This window comes from Megascapheus bottae, chromosome 2 (assembly GCF_031878675.1).
Source record: "Megascapheus bottae isolate mThoBot1 chromosome 2, mThoBot2.hap1, whole genome shotgun sequence".
Classification (NCBI taxonomy): domain Eukaryota; kingdom Metazoa; phylum Chordata; class Mammalia; order Rodentia; family Geomyidae; genus Megascapheus; species Megascapheus bottae.
In genome coordinates, this window is record NC_143510.1 from 37,917,276 (window position 1) to 37,940,263 (window position 22,988).

Consider the following 22,988-nt stretch of genomic DNA (forward strand, 5'->3'; position numbering starts at 1 on the left):
GTGTGTGGATGAATGTTGTAGAGACATTGAGTGGGAGGAAGACAGGGGGACATGCCTTGGCTGGGATCACCAATAAAGGTAACAGTGTAGGCAGGGAGCAATGATTACCTGACCAAGGTTAAAGCCAAGCTCTGCAATTTCCTTGACTCTGACTTAAGCACCCTGTGCCTCAGCTTCCTCATGTGTAAAGTGGGCATACAAATACCACCTACTTCACAGGGCTCTGAATCAGCTTACAAATAATGGATTCAGGGCATTCAGCACAATGCATGTTACATGTTTATCAGAGTTTTGTTATTTTTACAATGAAAGGGAAGAAAGCAAACTGAAAGGTAAGCTAGCTGATCTGAAACCAAGTAAGTAGAGAAAGGAAAGGAGGCAAAGGAGAGAGGAGGGGAGGCAAGGGGAGGGAGGGAAAAAAGAGGGCAGAGGACGGGAGGAAGGAAGGAAAGAAAGCTAGCTGGGGTGGAAATCAAGGTCAGCACAGACCTTGTCTATAAAAATCAGATAATAAATAAAAAACTTGGGCTGGAGATGCTACATTGTGAGGGGAAGAGAACGGAGGGGAGGGAAGGGGAGGATTAGATCCCCCGCACAGAAAAATAGAAGCAAGAGAAGGAAAGAGGGTAGGAAGGGGAGGGGGGAGAGAGTATGAGAGGCAGAGATTAGAAGACAGAATGGTCTCACTGCCGCAGGCTCACCCCTGTGGAGGTGCTGGAAGCAAAGACACAGCCATAACCTACTCAGTCACCCCATGTGAACGGTGGGACCAGGTCACAGCCGCTCCTGCCGACTGTTCTGCATGGCGCACACACACATACACTCATACACACATGCTCTTCTCCAGCATCCTGCTCTTTTCACCCCCCAATTCCTCCCAGGCCCACCTCTACAGGGAGAGAAGAAAAATGGGGGTGGAGGTAGAATGCAGAGAAAAAAAGCTGGGGGAAAGGAGGCAGGGAAGATTAGAAAAAGATGCCCAAAGAAAGGCCAGCAGAGCCTGAGGCTGCGCCACACATGGCATGCTGGAGGCTGGGATGGGGGCAGAGAACATCCCAGCATCTTTTCTACCCTTCAGCCCTTCTGTGAGCTGCATCTCCAGATGGTAAATTGGAGTTTTCCCATAGTGAAGCATCCTTCATACACAGAGACCACTGGCAGAGGTGACACCAGGACAAAGAGTGGCTCTGAACTCTGAGGGAGCCTGAGAGTCTCTTCCCCCACCCCCACCCACTTAATTCCCACCAGCCTGATGCCTGCCAGGACACCCTGGCCTGCCAGAAGAGGCTGAGGCAGACAGCCAGGCTGCACTCAAGAAAGTGGACCTCTGCCCCCCACACACAGTGCAATCCTGCCCTCGGTCCTCCCCCTCCCCACCCCCGCTGGGGCTCCCTGCATGTGATCAGCTCCTCTAGGTACTCAGCCCAGTACCTCGTCCAGCTGGATGAGACTTAAGAGTGCCACTAGATTTTCCATAGCCACTGGGCCTGAAGGGCCAGGCTGGGCTTGTGCTCAGCTAGTAAAGCCCACTGGGGAAAAGGCAGCCTGCCTGCTTCCCTTTCTGCCCTTGCAGAACCACAGATACTGTCCACACCCACAGCTTCTCAGGCAGCTGCATATGGCCACAGGCTGTGTGGCCTGGGGGTACAGAGGGAAGCGAAAGGTGCCACTCAGGCCTGGCCTCACAAAGAAGCAGCTCCCTTCCCCTCCCTTCCTGCCAACCCAGGAGGGTGGTGATAAACCAGCTGGGCAGGAGTAACTGTGGGGGAGGAGGCAGGGTAGTGCAGCCGAGTTGTGGGGCGGGGCTAACTCTGGGGGAGGAGCTGTAGGAAAGGAATGAACCAGGTTGGCAGGGCCAGCTATGGTGGAGGGACTGGTACAGGGCAAGAGGGGAGGTAGGGGCGCTCTTGTATAGCAATATAAGGAGATGTTTTCTCAGGGTCTCAGAGTAGGAGAGGAACGTACCTCACTCAACCTGTCCTAGACACGACAGCACCCCAGGAACGGGGGATCACCTGAGGGCGTCTGTGAACACAACCCCAACGAAATCACCTCCAGCTCAGCCATGGCAGGAGGTTAGGGGCAAGGCTCAGCACTGTGGGGAGAGCAGAGAGGGCAGTGCCTGACCATTAGATAAACTTGGTCTCCACAGGGCTGACCCTGTTCCCTCCAAATACATCTCCAATACGGCCGGACCAATCCTCCTTCCCAAAGCAAGATTTGGTCCCCTGTTCTCAGGATGACTTCCAGAGGGACACAAAATCCCTCCCCAGCCCCAGGCCCTATCTCAGGACCCAGTCTGGTCCTTCCTCTAAGCCTTCCCTCACTCCACAGGGTCTTGGAAACCTTCATTGTGGCCTGGAAAACACCCACCTACTCTCAAATCCCAGCTCCTGTCCCTTTCTCAGGCATCAACTGACCTGACCTTGTGACAGGTCAGCTCCAATCTTCAGCCTGCCCCGGGGCTGCTGTGGACTCATCATAACTGCTCCAGGCTGTAGCTTGTCCTGGGGCCATCAAGTCCTGTGAGTCTCCCCTGTAGACTGTGGGGACACCATGGTCATCTTTGTTGCAATCACCTCCAGGCCTGGCACCACACTGGGCATGTGGTGAGAACAAGAAGTAATTGAAGCCGTCAATCAAAAAGGTTCTGGGATTGTGCAGAAACCTGGGCACAGTGATTTGTTCAGTGCAACAAAGGCAAATGGTCAAGGCTGAACTACCAAGAAAGGGATCCTCTGACCTCTGGCTCAGCTCTTACACACTTGCTCCCAAGGGAATCCAAGGAGTGCCCAGTCTGTGGCTTGTTACCCACCTGTCTGTTATGGGCAAATCATATCAGTGCTCTGAGCCTCCATTTTACCATCTGCAATGTGGGAAAATTCATGGAATCTGCCAGAATGACATTTTTAAGGATTGTCGTGATTCTGGAAATCTGAAATGGCCAATGTCATACATTACAATTCTTCGTCATTTCCCCCCACTGGGAGGAAAAAAAAGGCTCTATGTTCTTCATCTCTGAATCTGAGCTGGGCCTGTGACTGCTTTAATCAATGAAACTCAAAAAGAAGTGACTGCTTACAGGTTATGCAAATTCCAGGCCTAGCTTTTTAAAAAGCAGCAGGGTCCATTCCCTGCAGCAGCTATGTGGAGGGCCCCAGAGCGCTGTGGCCTTCAAGAAAGACTTCAGCCTGCAGCTGTCAGCCAGCCCCAATTTGCCTGTGCTGGGAGCCAGCTGTCATGGAAATCAGGCCAGCAGAGACTACATAGTAAGATTCCTAAGACAAAAATTTGAGTGGGAATGTAGCTCAGTGGTAGACTTGCATAGTATATGCAAGTCTCTGGATTCAATCTCTAGTACCATGATAAGAAAGAAAGAAATGGGGGAAGGGGGAAGGAGAGAGGGAGGGAGGGCAGGGAAGAAGAGGAAAAGAAGGGAGGGAAGGAAAGAGGGAAGGAGGGACAGGAGAAGGAAGGGGCAACCATTAATTAACTTGACTGTAATAAATGACCAAATTTCAGGGAGGAGAAAGGGGGAGAAAAGGAGATAGCAACAGATAACCAAACCACATTCACTAGACTCATATTTATAATTGTTTTGTTTTATTCGGGAAGTCAGGTCATGTTATTTAGCTCAGTGTGGCCTCAAACTGGTAATCCTCGTGCCTTAGCCTCCTGAGTGCTGGATTATAGGTGTGTACCATGCCTATCTTAGAAGAGTTGTTCATATTTGCATGTCTTTCTAACTCAGGACAGCATGACGATGGTTGGAATACAAAGGTGCATGTTTTTGTGTGTCACAACGCCTGGGTTTGGGAGCATAATCTTATACTACTAGTGTTCAACATCCATGGAGACAGGAAGACTCACTGCCTTCCAGTGTTTGGGACAGCCACCCACAGTGACCCACGGTATACAACACGATTCCTGCACATTGGTGCTTTACACACAGTGATTCCTCCCATAGAAAATGAGATCAAATGTCCCCATGTTAAGCCTGAGTGAAGAAAACTATTTAAAGATAGCCATGAAATACAAATAAGAGGATTTGATTTTAGAATAAGGATTTCCTTATTCTGAGGAAAGAAAATTAGGGGTTATTTCAAAGCCAATTTTAATCTCATGGAGCGTGATTTTCAGCCATCTGGAGGGAGCAGTGAAAGGTTGTATTGAGACTGCACGGAGGGGAAAGGGACTGAGACATGTAGAATCAGCCTGGAAAGGGTGCTGTGATCAACCAGTGATGTCTGTCACTGGCAAAATATGGGAGCCCAGTGGTCTTGAAATAGGATGATCAGTTCAACACCCACACTAGAATGGTGTGAGGAGCAAAAGGGACACTACTGATGGACGTAGTGGAACAACTGGCATAAAGAACTGTCCCCGAAAAGCTAGAACACTAGGTCACCAATCTTCCACACCAAGAGTGGTGTACCTAATACAGTCCATTTTAGTGGAGCACAAAGATAGTCAAAAATAGGGACTGCCTAGACCTTCAAGCCCCCGAGATCCCACATGTTAATCTTTCTTTTAAGTACTGTTTCAGTATGTGGTTAGGTATGAAGAATTGTTCTAAGGAACACATTAAAAATTAATTAAAAGAGTTTCCTCTAATATTTAATCTTAGCAGCCATGTATTCTGAGTGATATATTCCCAGGCAGCATGTCAGATCCTGAATAATTAAAAGAGAAGCAGGGTGTGACTTGGCCCCTAGATGAGACTTGGGGGAGTTGTAGAATCAGCCCAGAACCTCTTACAGCATCAGGTAAGGAAAAGCTCTGCACTAGCTGGCAGGTATGTCTCCATCCTGCTTCCACTCCCAACACTGGTGTTGGCTGCTAAGGACTGGTGTGTCCCAAGCCAATGGCATAGCCCGTGGATCATAAGGCCATTATCTTATCCTTCTTCCTATCTCCCAGGAGGGATGGGAGCGGTGAATTATGGAGGCCTTCCCAGGACTCCTGAAAGGTTCAGAGCACCCATATTTCCTCACCACACGACACGCGCATCTTCACTGTGTAACATTCCGGAAATGAAGACGCGAGTTAAAATCAATGGGAGGTTTTAAAGAGGTGACACAGAATCATGGCTAAGAGGACACACAGTGACAGCCCACTCCCTGGCTCTGCCACATCCTAAGCCTGTGGCTCCTGACCATCTCTGCAAATTCAGGCTAAAATAGCACTCAATGGAGAGCAGTAATGAAGAGCCCAAGCCCCGTGCCTGGCAGGTAGTAGGCACGTGCGGTAGACCCACTGCATGATGTTTCTGAATGCAGCCACAGTGCTGTCAGCCTGGGGGGAGATCAGAATCACTCAGTGCAGGGGGAGCAGTGGTGGAGTTGTGGTCTGTGGAGGGTATACATTAGGGAAATTCTGATTTCATGGCCTATTTGGGGTATACTGTAGGGAGACTGCAATTTGACAATGTATTTAGGTTGAACTGTAGGGGGATTCCTATTTGACAGCCTATTTAGGGTGTACTATGGGGATATTGTGATTTGACAGCATATTTGGGGTGTACGCTAGGGAGATTCCAATTTGACAGACTATTTAGAGTGTGCTATGGGGAGATGACAATATGATAGTCAATTTAGGGTATCTTGTAGGGAGATTGTGATTTAACAGCCTATTTGGGGTATACTATGGGGTGATTCCAATTTGACAGCCTATTTAGAGTGTACTGTGGGGGGATTCCGACTTGACAGCCCATTGAGAATATACCATAGGGAGACTGACCTGATAGTCTATTTAAGGTGAATTATAGGGAGGATCCAGTCTGACAGCATGGATTCGTGTGGTATCAGTTCTATTCAGCTAAATGTAGGAAAGACGACAGTTCTCTTCCCAACTTCTAATATTCCTCCTTTCCATTATTCCATGTACTAAGCAAGGACATGGGCATTCTTTTCTTTTTCAGACTGTATTGAGGGTGTCAACTCTTGACCTCAAATTTGCCAGGCAAGCATTCTGCCACTTGAGTTATATCCCCCAAAGCCTTTTGCTTTTTAGTTTGCTTTTCAAATAGCATCTTATACTTCTGCCTCACCCTCTAGTCTCAAACCATGATTTTCTACCTCTGCCTCCCAAGAATCTGGACTACTGGCATACAAAACCAAGCCCAGCCCCTCTATTCTGTTAGCTCTAGATGTTTAATAGTAGGACAGAGGAAGGGGAAAGGAGGAGTATATGTTCCCTGGGACTCTTGAACATAAAATAAGACAGGCACTGCCAGCCACCACAGCCAACAGGAAGCTTTGTGCACCAAGGTTTCCAAGGGAAAGTGAGATACATAGCTTTGGGCCCCAAACCTCCTGAGGGGCCTCTTGGTTCCCTTGGGCTTCCACTGTATCTGGATGTTTGTGAGGATGAGCAGCTGCATGGTAAACACTCTGTAAATGCTGACTGCTGGTGAGAATCGAGAGACTTGAGCCCTTATCAGACAAGGTTGGCAGAGACAAGTACCAGAATCAGCACAGGCAGAGAAGAATCTGCTAGAGGAGATCTCATGGCTCCCAGGACTCCTAGGAAGGCTACAGATGGCAGTCAGAAATCTCTCTCACAGGGTACTAGGATTACTATAATCCTAGCTACTCAGGATACTAAGATCTGAGGGTCACAGTTCAAAGCCAGCTCAGGCAAGAAAGTCTGTGAGACTTTTTTTTTTTCTTTTGTCAGTTGTGGGGCTTATTGGACTCTGGGGCTAGGTGTTGTCCCTGAGCTCTTCAGCTCAAGGCTATCACTCTACCACTTGAGCCACAGCACCATTTCTGGTTTTCTAGTGGTTAATTGGAGATAAGAGTCGGAAGGTCTTTGGTGCCAGGGTTGGTTTTGAACCTCAATCCTTAGATCTCAGCTTCCTGAGTAGCCAGGATTACAGGCGTGAGCCACCATGCTCAGTCTCTGTGAGACTCTTTTTTTTTTTTTTGCCAGTCCTGGGCTTGAGCTCAGGGCCTGAGCACTGTCCTTGGACTTTCTCAAGGCTAGAGCTCTACCACTTGAGCCTCAGCACCACTTCTGGCTTTTTTCTATGTATGTGGTACCGAGGAATCGAACCCGGGTCTTCATGCATGCTAGGCAAGCACTTTAACCACTAGGCCAAACTCCCGGCCTCTGTGAGACTCTTTATCTCCAATTAACCACCAGAAAACTGGAACTGGAGCAGTAGCTCAGGACAGGACCCAGGCCCAGAGTTCAAGCTCCACGTCTGACAAAAAATAATCTCTCTGCAGCTAGCCATAGGACCAAGAAGGTAGGGATTTTCACACACACACACACACTGATCTCAGGAATCTCCTCAGATACACAGAGCCAATGGAAGGAACCCACCCCGCTGCCTCAGAGGACAGAATTCCTCCATCCACAGCTTGCCAGGGCATGCAGTACCTCTATGCAGTCACTTGTTTGTGGCACTCACATCTGAATCCTGGGCTCCCAGGTATATCAGATCCTCAGGCGAGAATGCCAGGGAGTACAGCCACATGTATCTCCCTTCAGCCTCAGTAAGACAGAACAGCTGCCCACATAACCCAGGTCTGCTCCATGTGACTCAGCTCTGAGGGATATGGATAACCTTGGCCTGGATCCTTCACTCCACCTAAGTGACACCAGGCTTCTTCTCACAGTCTTGCCCAGTTTCCTTCCTACTTCACCCCTGAGCCTGCCAGGCCAGCCCAGGGTGGACTGTGCATAGACCCACCCTGACCCTTTCACACATTTCTTCTTTCTTCTTTCCCTACAGCACCTGGGTTTGAATTCTGGGACTCACACTTCCCGGGTGAGGGCTCTGTTGCTTGAGCCACATCCCATAGTTCTTCTTGTTTTAGTTATGTTTCGGGTAAGGTTGCTTTTTGTCTGGCCAACTTCAGACCACAATCCTCAGTCCTCCTGTTTCTACCTCTTGAGTAGCTAGCATTACAGACATGTACTGCAGTTCCCAGTTTGTTGAGATATGGTTTCACTTGGTTTGAACTGCCCTCAAACCATAGTTTTTCTCCCAGTCTCCGTCTCTTGAATGGCTGGGATTATAGCATAAGCCACCATACGCAGCCACATCACTCATTTTGCAGAAGCATCTTGCCACCAATGTGAACTGCTTGGCTTAGCCCAAGCCTGGTGACTGAGGAAGGATCTCCCATCCTCAGCTCTGCCCCTACCATCTCTCCCCTACATGGACTGCCTTGTAAGAGCCCATGGTACCTGCAACAACGCCTGCCTCAAGCAGTCCATAAGGAGTATCAGTGTGCCCAGATGGGCAGTCTTCTCGGGGGTGGTTTTCAAGAATCCTGACAAATTGGGTGGAGGCAGTGGTTTACATCTATAACCCCAGCAACTTGATGAAGAGCTGAAGTTCGGGGCCCGTCTGAGCTACATAGTGAGACTCTGTCTCAAAGGGAAAAAGTCATCATCACTCATCCTCTCCCTGTCTTAATCTGCAATCTTGGGGTCATCAGAGATGCTGGCCCCGGCGATGAGAACTTTGAGTGTTCAAAGTTCAAGGATGCCAGCAGATGACCGGAGTCATGTACGGATAGAGCAGCAGGTGTGCTCCGGCTCAGTTATCACTCCTAGGTCTCTCTTTCTGCTAAGGGGCAGCAGGGATGGGAGATGGGGTGTGTTAATGAGTGCTCTGCCTAAGGGCTGCTGAGCAGAGTCCCACTAAATACCAGCTAAGAGACTTCAGATCACAGTTCAGGATGCCTGGCATCCAACCACCCCCCCTCCTCCCCTCACTGACCAAGGGACATTCATTCTTGGCTCTGCCACCTGCTGTCCCAGCTGATCTTGCCTGGCTCTTCTGTCAGGAGAAACTCCAGGCAGCAGCCAGGAACCTTGCTGTGCAAGTCAAGCCACAGGAGACATCCAGGAAGTCTGGGAAGAGGGTAAGAAATGCCAGCATCCATTACTACCAGGCACCATATTCAATTCCTAGGAGTGTTAAAATCCAGATGGCTTCAAGCAAAACAGTGATGTACAGTACAGATGTAGAGAGAGACCTGGGCTGTACTTGACAGCTCGTGCAGGCCCTGGGAAATAAGTCTGCAGGACTTCTCCCAGCTTTGAGCAGGTCTCAACAACATGGGTTCCTCGGCATATGCCAGCACATCCAGGTGTGTCTAAATCCTGCTACTTAGGACCCCAAGTCATACTTGATCAGGGCTCACCTACTCCAGAGACCACAACTAATTACAGACGCAAGACTCCATTTGGAGCCAAGCACTGGTAGCTCATGCCTATAATTCTAGCTACTCAAGAGGCTAAAAATTTAAGGATTACAGTTCAAAGCCAGTCCCAGGCAGGAAAGTCCATGAGATGTGTATCTTCACTAAACTATTAAACAAACAACAACAACAATAACAAAAAGTTGGAAATGGAGCCACTGTGACTCAAGTGGTAGAGCCCTACCCCTGAGCAAAAGTAGTTCAGGAATAGTGCCCAAGCCGTGAGTTCAAGCCCTAAGACCAGCACACACACACACACACACACACACACACACACACACACACACACACCAAAAACAAACAAACAAAAACACCGCTATTTGGAAATAAGATCTAAGGGACAGAGAGGAGTTCATGTGTTGATTTGGGGGGGAGCACAATTCAACCCCCAAGAGGCACATTATCCATAGTATGTTCCCTGTCCTGACAGCAACCATGAAAACAGGGGGTTTCCCAGAATTAAAATTTGTATGGGGGGGGCTCCGAAGTGGGGCTGGGCACTGGGACCTCCAGCTAAGAAGACACAGTTGTGTGCCCAGCACTGCTGCAGGCCAGGGACAGATCTCCAGCATTTTTCTAAACTGCCCTGTCTGCCATGGCCCACATTGGCTTAAGGAAGAACTGGCAAAAGCATGAGCTCTCAAATCAGAGACTCAAGTTCAAATCCTACCTCCACTGCTGGCTGCGGGGGAGGCATTGCTCCTCTTTGACCTCTGGCATGACTCAATGGAAAATGGGATGGAAGAATGCCTCTACCATACTTCCTTTGAAGATGACCAGGATGATATGTAAGGACTACTCAGCAAACCAGGGGGAGGTGGCCTGTAATCCTCCTAGCTACTCAGGACGCTGAAATCCAAGGACTGCAGCTTGAAGTCAGCCTAGGGAGGACTCTTGAGGCTTTTATGTCCAATGAACCTCCAAAAAGACAGAAGTGCAGCTGTGGATTCAAAGGAATAAAATACCAGCCTTAAAGGACAGTGTCCAGACCCTGAGTTCAAACCCAGTACCAGCACACGCACACACACAATACTGAACAAGTATACACTGAATGTTGTCAATGCTCTCTCAATAATACTTAGCAGTCCTACACTTTGAACACCAACCAAGAGCCATCACCAAGCTCCTGCCAATTTCCAAGACATAGCCAGGGCCACTTTGATCACTTTCTCCTTGTCATAGCTGCTCACAACTAAGTCCAGTTGGTACCTTGAGGCGCCACTAGGCTGGAGAGGGGGAGGGGCCAGACTTTCACCCCCAATCCTGCATCGCCTGCAGCCCCACCCCCGCAGCCCCCAGCTTGCTAAAGCCCTTGTTACAAGAGACTGAAAGCACTTACAAGAGCAGTGCCTAATCTCCAGACCACCACGCACAGGCACGTGGCTTTATCTCCTTCTCCCTGGACTCCAGAGGAGATGGACAGATACAAGCAAAGTTTCCGACCTACCCTCTCACCTCTGGAAAGCAGCGGCTGCCAGGAGATTTCCTCCAGGCCCAGCAGCTGCCCAAGGAATGTGCGGCCTCCCTGGCATGGCAGCCGTTCAAGTGAACCCACAAAAGCTCTGGCAGGAAACCCTCTGAAACCCGCGCTGGGAAGGCAGCCTTTCTTTCGCAGCTGGGATTGCACATTTCAAGATCAGGAGCTTGCAAGCAACCCTGTGCATGTGAACACACACTCAGAACGGATTCATCTCACCTATTTCAGCAGCCAAGTGGGGAGGTGGGGCGGAATCTCGGGTCTGAACAGGTTGTTATTTCTCTGCCTGGGGCTCAGCCTGGCAGAGAACCAACACATCAAAAGTGGAAGCTGAAGGGCAGAAAAGCATTGTTCAGGCTCTTGCTCCATCCAGCCAGGCACCCACCAACTCTGCATTCCTGGGTAACTCGGAGTAGCTTCTCCAACCTTCTCCACCTGCTTTTTGTGTGGACTTTTCATTCTTACTTTTAGCTGACAAAAGCTAAACATGGAGCTGAATAGTATCTTAGCTTGCATCCTTACTAGCCCTCAGCCTCAGGAAGGATTTGGTGAGTTGAGAACACCAGCCCCTAGGAAATGGTTGAAAAAGATGCTCCCTTCTCACCTGCTGCTGCAGGTGGGGGTGGGGGGCGCAGAGACAGGTAGAAGAGAATAGAGAAGTGCATACCTGGCTTAGTGCAAAGGACAGAGATAGAAACCTTAGTTCAGCCTGGCAGAGCCACAGAGGCTCTCTGGACATCCAGGAGGAAATGAGAACAATGAACAGGAGTTAGCAGGTGGAATAAAATGCAAAGACCCTATAGCCAAAACTAGCTTGATATGTTCTGGAATATTCTAGAACATGAGGGATTGATGGGAGCTGGGAGGTGGGGAGGGGAGGGGGGTTGGAAAGATCTGCATTAAAGAAGCAGGGCTGGGGCCGGTACCAGCAGCTCATGACTGCCATCCCAACTACCCAAGAGGCTGAGAACTGAGATCATGGTTCAAAGTCAGGCGAGGTAGAAAAGTCTGTGTGATTCTTATTTCAATTAATTACCAAAAAGCTGAAAGTGGAGCTTGGCTCAAGTGGCAGGTAACATGTTAGCCTTGAGCAAAAAAAAAGCTCAGGGACAGTGCCTAGCTCTTGAGTTCAAATCCCAGCATCTGCACACACACACACACACACACACACACACCAAAAAAAGGAAGGAGGAAGAGGAATGAAGTAGTAGTAAAAGGAAGATGAAGGAGGAGGGATAGGAGAAAAGAGAGATAAAGAGGGAGAAGGGGGGAAGAAGGAAGAAGGAAAAAAGTATGAAACAGCAGCACCACCATGGCTGAGAACGTCCCAACAGAGCACCTGGGAAGAAAGAAGAAGAAGAAGAAGAAGAAGAAGAAGAAGAAGAAGAAGAAGAAGAAGAAGAAGAAGAAGAAGAAGAAGAAGAGGAGGAGGAGGAGGAGGAGGAGGAGGAGGAGGAGGAGGAGGAGGAGGAGGAGGAGGAGGAGGAGGAGGAGGAGGTGGCAGGGGGGAAGAAGGGGGGAAAGGAGGGTGAGGAGGGGGAAGAGAAAAAACATTTAGGCAGTAACAAATTCACAGAATTAACTGAGGATTTTGGTATCTGAAGAGACAGTCACTAAAAACCACTGAAGGAAATTTAACCTGATAGAAAATGTGTAGGATCAAGTACAATGGCTCACACCTATAATCCCACCTGCTCAGGAGGCTGAGGTCAGAAGGATTGTGGTTTGAGGCCAGCCCGGAGGAAAGTATTGTGAGACCCTCTACCATCTCAACAAAAAAGCTGGGCAGAGTGGCACATTCCCATCATCCTATCTCCAGCTAAAGCAGCATCAGTAGGCAAACAAGGTCCAGACAAACCAGCAAAGAAAAGAAAAAGAGAGACCCTCCCTACCTGAAAAACAAAACTAAATATATGTGGGGTGTGACTCTAGTGACAGAGGAGCTGCAAGGTGCTTGCAAGGTCCTGAGTACTGCCAAAAAAATTGTCCGTCTTTCATTATTCATGAGGTAAGTATTCCTTCACTATCATCTATGCAAGCTATTGTGACTACAGGTTATCAAGAGGCATTCTTAGTGTCTGTGCAGAGCTCACCATCTACTGATGACAAGAACAGGACTTAAGGAGGATGGGTGCTCCTCCAGAAATCACAGGGCCACGAGCTGCACACTAGCCACCCCTCTGAGAGGTGAGAATGGACTTCTAGATCACTCAGTGTCCTGTGCCCAATGGGTGGGTGTGAGACTGAGTGGGGGAAAGGAAGAGGCAGAAACCAAGGCTCAGAGGAACAAAGATGGAGTCGGAAAAAGAGAGAGGAAGATGGAAGGCATTAGTCAGCACCAATAGGACAGAGGAAAGACATGCATGGATAGAGGGCAGAAGGAAGAGCAGGGGGTAGAAACAGGTAAATGCAGAGAGGGAGATAGCCAGAGAGACTGGGAGACAGAAATGGCAGCAATAGAAACAGGACAGAAGAGAAGGAACCAGGCCTTCGCTGATGGTGACAGAACAAAAGCTAGATCCCCACCTGAGTTCTTTCCAAAGAAAATGAAACCAAGCATGGCCAGTGTCCAGGTAGGTGTCCCAAAGGCTCACTGGAGTCCGAGCTGGCATGCTGGGAGAAGTCAGGGCGCCAGCAGGCCACAGGGAGCCAAACCCTAGTGGAAGGTGCAGTGAAATGGCTCCTCCTTCACCTGGCCAGCCCCCCGCCACGCCCCAAGACAGTTATAGAGTCTGTGAAGTGAAGTGTGACTGTCTAGAGCCCAAGGTCTCTGAGGCATCAGGCTAGAGGCATAGCGCATAAGGCAGTCTCCCATCCAGGCCCTCATGCAAGCCACCGCTGAGGGACTGCCACATCTGTGGTGCCTCACACCAAATCAGGCTTTCATGGAAAGTGAAACCCAGAAAAGTCAGGGATTCCACTAATTAGTCCACTGATAGGATGCTCCGTGTCTGTTATTCATTATTACAGAAACCCTTGACGTAAGGAAGAAAAGGAAAAAGAGGTCCTAAGAAGTTAGGCAACAGGGTCCCACCCCGATCCACAGAGTAGTCCACCAAGTCTCTAGACAAAACGCAGACGGGCAACTTCAGTGGAGAAAAGTAGCACCATGATTCTCATAAGCCTGTAACCAAAACCCAGCATATGAGCCAGGAACTGGGGGTGGCTCCCATCTATGAGCTATAGTGATCTCTAGAAGGCTGGAACCTGGAGGATTACAGTGTGAAGCTAGCCCTCACAGAAATGTCTGTGAAAGAAAGACTGGACCAGAGGCATGGCTCAACTGGTAGAGCGTCACCTGTGAGCAAGACGCTAACCAAGAGTTTAAGACTATTGAAACCCCAATACTGGCGTGTGTGTGTGTGTGTGTGTGTGTGTGTGTGTGTGTACATACACACATCCTGCATTCACCTTTACTGCAAATATAAGTTACATATTACAGTAAGATTAGCAGAAGTCATACGTACTGTTATTTGTGAAAGGGGTATAGATATCTCAGCATGCTAAGGACTCAAAGTTCTGGAACTATCAGGCTCATGTCTAGATAGTACTAGCCAATGTTTTAATAAAGTACATCTTAATAAATGCAGTTCAAAACTATTTCTCTCCTTAGTCTTCTTAGGTAAATAAAAACTTTATTGGCCGGGAGTTTGGCCTAGTGGTAGAATGCTTGCCTAGCATGCACGAAGACCTGGGTTTGATTCCTCGGTACCACATACTTAGAAAAAGCCAGAAGTGGTGATAAGGCTCAAGTGGTAGAGCTCTAGCCTTGAGAAAAATCCAAGGACAGTGCTCAGGCCCTGAGCTTAAGCCCAGGACCAGCAAAAACAAACAAAAAAACAAAAAAACCCTCTTTATTTAATGAAAAATACTCAAGACTGCCCTAGCGTCCAGGACTTATATGAGATTTCAAATTTCTTGCCTGCTTAGCATGTAAAAGGCCCTGGGTTCTAATCCTAAAATAAGAAAAAAAATCTTATCCATTTCCTTCTTACTCAGTGCCATATGTGAAGTACAGAGTTATAAGGATCTCTGAGAGTTTATGCTTATGCCTTAATCCTAGCTAACAAGGGGACTGAGTTCTGAGGACTCAGGTTCAAAGCTAACCTGTGCAGAAAAGTCTAAGAGAGTCTAGCTCCAATTAACCAGCAAAAAACAGCTGGACTAGAGCTGTGGCTCAAATAGTAGAACACCAGCCATGAGAAAAAAGTCAATGGAGAATGCAACCAGTAAGGGCGCAGAAAAGAAAGACAAGAAAAAGAAAGGAAGGGAGGGAGGGAGGATTGTGGAAATTGTCACTGCCCACTCCCCGCCACACACACACACTGCCCCGAAATCAATGCCTTGAGTCCACACCAAGGGGTCCCTGGCTCAAAAGCTGAAGCTCAGCCACCTGGTGAAGCTTATCAGCACACTTTCCTCTCCCACGCAAAGTGGCATCACAACATGTGCTTGGGAAGATGAGAGACCTCGCCCTACAAGAGCCTATAGCAGACACTCCAACACAGAGCCTGTTCTAGCTGAATGAATTCAAAAGGCCGCAAAGGTGGTGTGGCCTTTGTTCTTACCTGGAACACTCCTGAGAAGCTTTACAAAGTACTGATCCTTGGTCTCCTCTGAGCTGTTCAGATGGAGAATCCAATGAAGACATCAAGATGCCTTCAGCTTCCTGGGGAATTTGAACTTGCAGTCAGAGCTGAGCACAGAAAAGGCCACCCCCAGGCACTAAGTTCCATTTCTATGTCTTTGGCAGATGGAATCTTTCCTGGGTCAGCTTCTCCATTCAGAAGGGAGCTGTGCCTATCAAGTACCCTCATATGCCAGGTAGTCCATAAACATATTTCTAGCTCACGTTTGTGACAGTGGTGGCATTGCCTCGGGCTCAATGTCACCCAGCTAGTAAGGAATGGAACCAGAGCTGAAACCCATATGTCTGCCCATACTATGAGCCCAATGCCAACATGGCTTTGCTGACTCAACCCCGTACTGTTAACCCAATGCCATTGGACTTCTCTGTTCCTCAATTTTGGTACCTATCAATCAGAAGCAGGAGTGCCTATTCTAGCAGCCATGAATATCAAAAGTTTACATATATGCAGTAAGTAGTAGTAAGCGGGGAGGAAGGAAGCCTGGGGACTGTCCTATAGCTTTTGCACTCGAAGCTGGCACTCTACTATGTGAGCTATATCTCTACTTTTAGTTTTGGAGTGGTTAATTGGAAATAAGAGTCTCACAGACTTTCCTTCCCAACTGGCTTTGAACCATGATCCTCACATCTCAGCCTTATGAGTAGACTGAATTACAGGAGTCATTGTTATTATCAAAACTAATTAGTAGTCTCTGTTTGGCATCACCTTATTCTAGCTATTGGGGGAAAAAAAGAGAGAAGAAATTTTTTTTCTTTTTTTTTTAATATTCTGATTTTTATTTTATTTATTTATTTTTTTGCCAGTCCTGGGCTTGAGCTCAGGGCCTGAGCACTGTCCTTGGACTTTCTCAAGACTAGAGCTCTACCACTTGAGCCTCAGCACCACTTCCAGCTTTTTTCTATGTATGTGGTACCAAGGAATCGAACCTGGGTCTTTGTGCATGCTAGGCAAGCACTCTACCACTAGGCCAAACTCCCAGCCCGAGAGAGAAAAAATTAAAAAAAAAAAAAAGTGAGTGGAGGCAAATGAATCTAATGAGGAAGGGGCACCTCCAACATTATGAAAAACACTGAAAAGGGAGGGAATGACCTCTCAGTAGACAAACCTGATGACAAACCTGTCTTGTCTGGGAGAGCACAGCCTGCAAGGGACAGAATCAATTTGGTCATAACACACTCAGACCTTGGCTCTGTCGAATGGAAGCCACGTTCTGCCTCTCTGGATATGTGATGGTCCGATTGGCTCAGCCTTCCTAATTGTGTTGTATTGACAAATACATTTGTTTGGAACAAGCAAATATATTGCAGGCAGGAAACAGACCAACTCCAAGAGTTTATTTTTGCTTTTTTGGCACCGCAGCAGCAAGCTTAGCATTCATTATGCACCCATGTAAAACAGCCTCCGAGAACGCTGGCCTGAGTTATCTTTTTAATTATATTTATTTTTTCAGCTGCATTTCAGATCATGAACAGACTTGCTGGGACTCCACAGACCTTGTTGGGTAAAACCTCCTGTCTCCCTCCCTTGAAATCATGTCAACTGGATTAAATGTTCAGCAACATCAGACAGACATGGTGCGGAGAAGGGCCTTTATCCCTAATGGTTGAGAGATGGGGGTTAAGTCACTCAAATCCCTGCTCAGAGGCCAGAAAAGTCCACACAAACTAAATCCCAGCCACCAGATTGAAACTGAAATTAGATTTAAGCGGAGAGCGATGGAGAGGTGAATGGACGGAATTTGGAATAGACTTTTGGGGATCATTCAGACCCACTTGAATAGAAACCCCTACCATCCCTCAGAGGAACAGCGCCTGGCAGCCATATTGAATGTGGCCCTGATCTCTCTCATTGGATGAGGAGTGAGCACATGACCCCAGAAGGGTCAACCAGAGTCCCCACTGGGGCTATGAGAGACCTAACAGACAGACAGAGCCACCAACATCATGGCAGATTTGTGCAGGAAAATTGGAAGTGGGGACAGCCATGTTGAATGTCACGTGGACAGAGGAACAGTGAAAATCAGGGAAAGAAAACAAAGCATTCTCCGGGAGATGAGGATGGAGATAACGGGAAAAGATCCCTCTGTAGTTTCTCAGCTTCCCAGGATCCCTGGCTCCCAGCTGTGGGGGCACTTGGTGCACTTAGACCAAACCCCTGCCTTGATTCCTGAGAACTCAAGCTGCTCTCTGCCTTATAGCCATACAAGGGAAAACTATGCGGCCAGCCAAGCAATGTTGTAGAAGAATATTTATTAACACGAAAAATGTACACAAGGACATTGTCCAGTATGAAAGGCACATTTCTTTCCTTTCTTATACAGATACTGACCGGGCACTTACGATGCCCCCAGGCAGGAAGTCATGGCCCCTAATCCTGTCCATTTTACAAATGGCAAAATGACAAGTATGATCCCATTTTAGTACAAAGAGCCATATAACCAGCATGGAGTGGGTTTCACATATTTTTGTTGGTAGTGAAGTGTTTTTGTTGTTGTTTATTTATCTACTTTTGGTCGGTTGTAGGACTTGAACTCTGGGCCTGGCCATTGTCCCTGAGCTCTTCAGCTCAAGGCTACCACCCTACCCCTGGAGGCACAGTACCACTTCCTGTTGGTTCATTTTTGAGACAGGGGCTAGTTGTTTAGCCCAGGCTGGCTTTGAATTCACAGTGCCTCAGTCTCCAGAGGCAGTAGGTCTGCAGGCATGCACTACCAAGCCTAGATGAGTTAATGAAATGCCCTTACAACATTCAAAACCAATGTTGCTCAAATATGCTCTACCGACTGGGAGCTTGTGAGCAGATGGCCCTGAAATCTGTGTTTTTAACAAGCCTACCAGGCTAGTCAAATGTGAGGCTCAAAGCTCTACCTTCTAGATGAGCAAAAATTGCCTCTTCACTCCAAGGTTCCCACTCGTAAATGCTACTTTTTCAAGATCACCTAGGGATGGGTGTGTATGTTCACCAATAATAATACAGACTGTTTTACAATATTCACTTAATCCTTACAACTCTCTAAAGTAAGTGTCATTTCTCTCACTTTACAGATGAGAAAACCAAGGTACAGAGAGGTAAAATCATTTGCTCAGTCACACAGGTAATAAACAAAGCCATGGTTGTGCATGCCTGCAACCCCAGTGATTGCAGTCTGGATCCCAATTTTGTGTTGGTTTGTGCATGTGCTTCCTTGGGGGGCAGGGGTGGGACTCAGGGTCTTGCTCAGGATAGGAAAGTGCTTCCTCACTGAGCTACACCTCCATCCCATAAAATCTGGGCTTTGGACCACCAGAGGTAACAGCCTGTCAAAAAGTCCTAAGCAATATCTGGACTGAGAAAGGGAGAGTTCTTCCATCCTGGGGCTGAAGGTTTTACTCACACTCTGCCCTAATTATGATGTGTAATGTCTGCAAGCCTTACCCAGACTCTACTTCTAGGGAACCTCTGTCCTTCAGGTCATAGGGCCCAGCTCCTGCCCAGCCCTAAAGGGTTCACGCCTTTCTATGCTGCAGCACACCCTTTCCCACAGGACTGCACTCAGCCAGGAAGATTCTCAATGGCTCAGCCTCCCCTCCTGCGCTGTGGCCTGGATCCCAAGTCCCTGATAGCGTAAGCTCTCCCTCTCCTGAGAACAAGCTTGACTGTCTTGGACTGTCTTGGACTGAAGCCAGCCCAGCTCCAAGGTCAGGTCACTTTTACCCTTCCCTCATTCCAGACTCTTTTCTCGCAGGAAGCACCCCCAACAAGCCCTGTGCCAGTTTTCAGAGAGGATGAAGGAACCTTCCAGGGGCAATAGTGCCCCAAATGCAAACAGGAATGTCCCAGAAAAGGCCAGCACTGCTGAGCCAGGACTATGTCCAGCCAATATGGCTGTGGACTCCCGCTATATCCTCACCAGAATGGAGATACCACTAACTGACAACCAGCCTGAAAGCACCAATCCAACTGCTTAAAAACAACTATTCTCAGCCTAGTGCCTGAGGCTCACACCTATAATCTTAGCTACTCAGAAGATTGAGATCTAAGGATCACAGTTCAAAGCCAGCCTAGACAGGAATGTCCATGCGACTCTTACCTCCAATTAACCACCAAAAAGGCAGAAGTGGTGCTCATGTGGTGCCAGCTTTGAGAACAGGAGCTCAGGGAGAATGCCCAGGCTCTCAGTTCAAGTCCCAGGGCCAGCACAAAAACAAGCACACAAGCAAAAGATGATTCCCAACCTGATTGGTAAATATCACCACCTACGATCTGTTTCTGCTAGCCTTGTGGGGGCTCCACCCACCCCATAGTTGTCATTTCTGTCCACTAAGGGGAACAATGCAAGCTGCTGAAGCCTGGAGAGTAGCCAAACTTGCTGAGACTGCCTTTCTCCTTATTTTCTTCTTTTGTTGACCAGGGTTTCCACTGCTGCCCAATAAGATTACTTTCTCAAGATGGCCACCATAATGGCAGGTTTATCATTTCTTTTCTCGCCTCTGCCTTCATGCTGGCAGATCCCATGGAAATACAGCCAGCAGGCCCAAGGATGCTGCACACAGCCCCCTATCCTGCACATGGCCACAGATGTCCTTAGAAATGAACTCCACACCCTAGGGTCTCAGCAAAGAAGCATTGTGTTCCCCTGGCCATGAGCCCACCTGCTGCCCCTGGTCTGCATGACTAACCCTCCAATTCTGGAGAAATGGGAACTCATTGAATGATCTGGCTTCCTCCAGGGAGCAGCCCATTCATTTCCTGAAGTGACTGGTCCACTGGGAAATGGGCCAGGATGGACCTTTGAAGTACTCGACAATAAAAAGAGGAGAAAAAAGAGAAAGCACACCACAGAGGCTGGCAGCTATGAAGGAGATGGAATTCATGTCCTTGTTAACAGCATAGATGAGATCAAAGTTACCAGATACATAACTGGTACACTACCACTACTGATCTGCAGACCAGGGCAGACATTGCCAATGGATTCCAGCCCTTTCATCTTGGCTAGTGGGACCTAGCTGTAGAGTCCTTTTCAGTATAGCCCCAGCAAATCTGCCACCATTTCCAAGCATAATCAGAACCAAATATCCTTTGTCCTCTTGGAGGATGTGGAGTAAGCCCAGAACTTCTGGGTTTTCCCTAGATCTTGAGCCTGCACCAAACATGGAGGATCTGTACCTACGGATTCCCTCTGACTCATGGCGACACCACCCTTCCTAGCTTCAAAAAAACTCTCAGCGAGGTGTCCCTCCCTCTTGCCAGATGTCGCATGGGAGGTCATTCTCTCAGCAGACTCTTCCCAGCCATGGAACCCGTTCTTCCAAAGCCATTCAAAGACCAGATTCCAAAATAAATCACATGAAATAAACTTGATGAAGGAGTTGACAGTACTGAGTTGTAGCCACTCAACAGCATGCCCCAGCCACTGCCTCTGAAAGACTTCCTTGAGAATCCCAGGAACTCTGGGGAGCAGAGGGAGTTTGCTGTTAAATACTAGGTGGGAAAATGAAGATGCAAATGTCAAAACTCACACAGCCTGCAGAGGGCAGAGACAGGGACTAGGCAAGAACTGACTGGTGAGGCAAACACACCCACCTCAGGGTCAAATGTTCAGTCTTTACTGCCTCCTAGAGTGTAGCCTCCTCCCTAAGCAACTGCCTCCACTCCTGTCCTCTGCCACTTCCATATCTAGTTCAGGTCTTCTAGACCTTGCCACTGTGAGATTCCACTACGATCTCCAATCATTATTTAGCCTGAACATCCACCTTTCTTCCTTTCAAATGTTCTATGACAGCCCATCAGCCTGTGTAGTTGCTCAAAGCAAGAAGCTAGGGTCCAGCTGGGTGCTGGTATACCTGTAATTCTAGCTAATCAGGGGGCTGAGATCTGAGAACTGACATTTCAAAGCCAGCCCGAGCAAGAAAGTCCATGAGATTTATCTCCAATTAACCACCAGAAAACCAGAAGTGGTGTTGTGGCTCAAAGTGGTAGAGTGCTAGCCTTGAGCCCAAAAGCTCAGAACAGTGACTGGTCCCTGAGATCAAGCCCCATGACTGACAGAAGAGAAAGAGAAGAGGAGAAAGGAGGAAGAGGAGGAGGAAGAGGCAAAGGAAGTAGACGAGGAAGAAGAGGGGGAGGAGGAGGAAGAAGAAGAGGAGGAGGAAGAAGAGAAGGATGAGGAAGAAGAGGAGGAAGAGGAGGAAGAAGGGGCCGGGAGTTTGGCCTAGTGGTTAAAGTGCTTGCCTAGCATGCATGGAGACCCGGGTTCGATTCCTCGGTACCACTTACACAGAAAAAAGCCGGAAGTGGTGCTGAGGCTCAAGTGGTAGAGCTCTAGCCTTGAGAAAGAGTCCAAGGACAGCGCTCAGGCCCTGAGATCAAGCCCAGGACTGGCAAAAAAAAAAGAGGAGGAAGAAGAAGAGGAGGAGGAAGAAGAAGAGGAGGAGGAGGAAGAAGAGGAGGAGGAGGAAGAGGAGGAGGAAGAACAGGAAGAAGAGAAAGAGGAGGAGGAGGAGGCAGAAGCAACAGCACAATAGCTGGTGTCTATCCTCTCTCAGTAACTACACTCTATAACCTTTCACCTTGCTCTTGACCTGGACCTCCATCCATTTCTCTTTCATACCATCATTTCCTTACTTCAGGAAACTACCAATTTCCCCTAGATTATAACAACAGCCTCACGCCCTGGCCTATAGCCCTGACTGATAGCCGCTCCCACCCAGGCCAGTGGGCAGGTAGTATGCCCTAGACAAAGCTGTGGGGCTGTCACACCATACAGAAAAGGAGCCTCTATGCCTTTAACCTACAACAACATCCCCCAGCTACCTTGTCTCTGCCTCCTTCCTCCTCCCAGCACCCAGCACCACCACCTATGTTCACTTGAGGTACCAGGTGGTGATGTGAGGGCTCAGCAGACAGCCTGGATTCAGATCTCTCTGCTGCCTCAGCCTAGCTGGAATGACTTTGGGCAAGCTTTTTTACTTTCTCTGTGCTCCCATGATAGACAAGGGCGTCTATTCCCCATCCCCCCTGCCCCCTGGGAAGATACTTACTGTTAAAAGGCATTGGCTAGTCAGGCACCAGTGTCTCACGCCAGTAATACTAGCTACTCAAGAGGCTGGGATCTGAGAATGTTTGAAGCCAGCCTGGTCAAGAAAGTTCATGAGACTCTTACCTCCAATTAACTACCCATAAAACCAGAAGTAGATCTGTGACTCAAGTGGTAGAGTGCTAGCCTTGAACACAAAAGGATGGTGTCCAGGCCAGAGGATCAGGACAGAGAAACAAAACAAAACCAAACAACCCTGACTCTTATTTCTTTTTTGTTTTGATTGTATTGTTGGGGTGATGCATAGAGGGATTACAGGTAGTAGGGACATTACTTCTTGAACACTGATACCCCCTTCTCATACTTTCCTTCCCCGCCCAATCATCTTGTTTTCCCCTTCCCTTCCCTATTTCAAATAAACATATATACAATATAGCAGGTAACAAATTCAGATACAGTAACAATATGAGATTAACCAAATGGCAAAAAAAGAGAAGAGAAATAACTTCACATAGTACATTAAGAACAATCACAAAGATAAACAAACCTCTTGTTTCTGTATCATAGAGTTCATTTTGCTTAGCCTCATCCTCTATGGCCATATGTACATAGCTTTCGAGCTATTG

At 48.2% G+C, this 22,988-nt stretch overlaps 1 long non-coding RNA gene across 5 annotated transcripts in view; it reads right to left on the bottom strand.

Moving 5' to 3' along the window:
- The window catches only part of LOC150066686 (uncharacterized), a 95,670-nt gene that overhangs the window by 37,052 nt on the left and 35,630 nt on the right, over window positions 1–22,988 (bottom strand). The window lies entirely within an intron of this gene.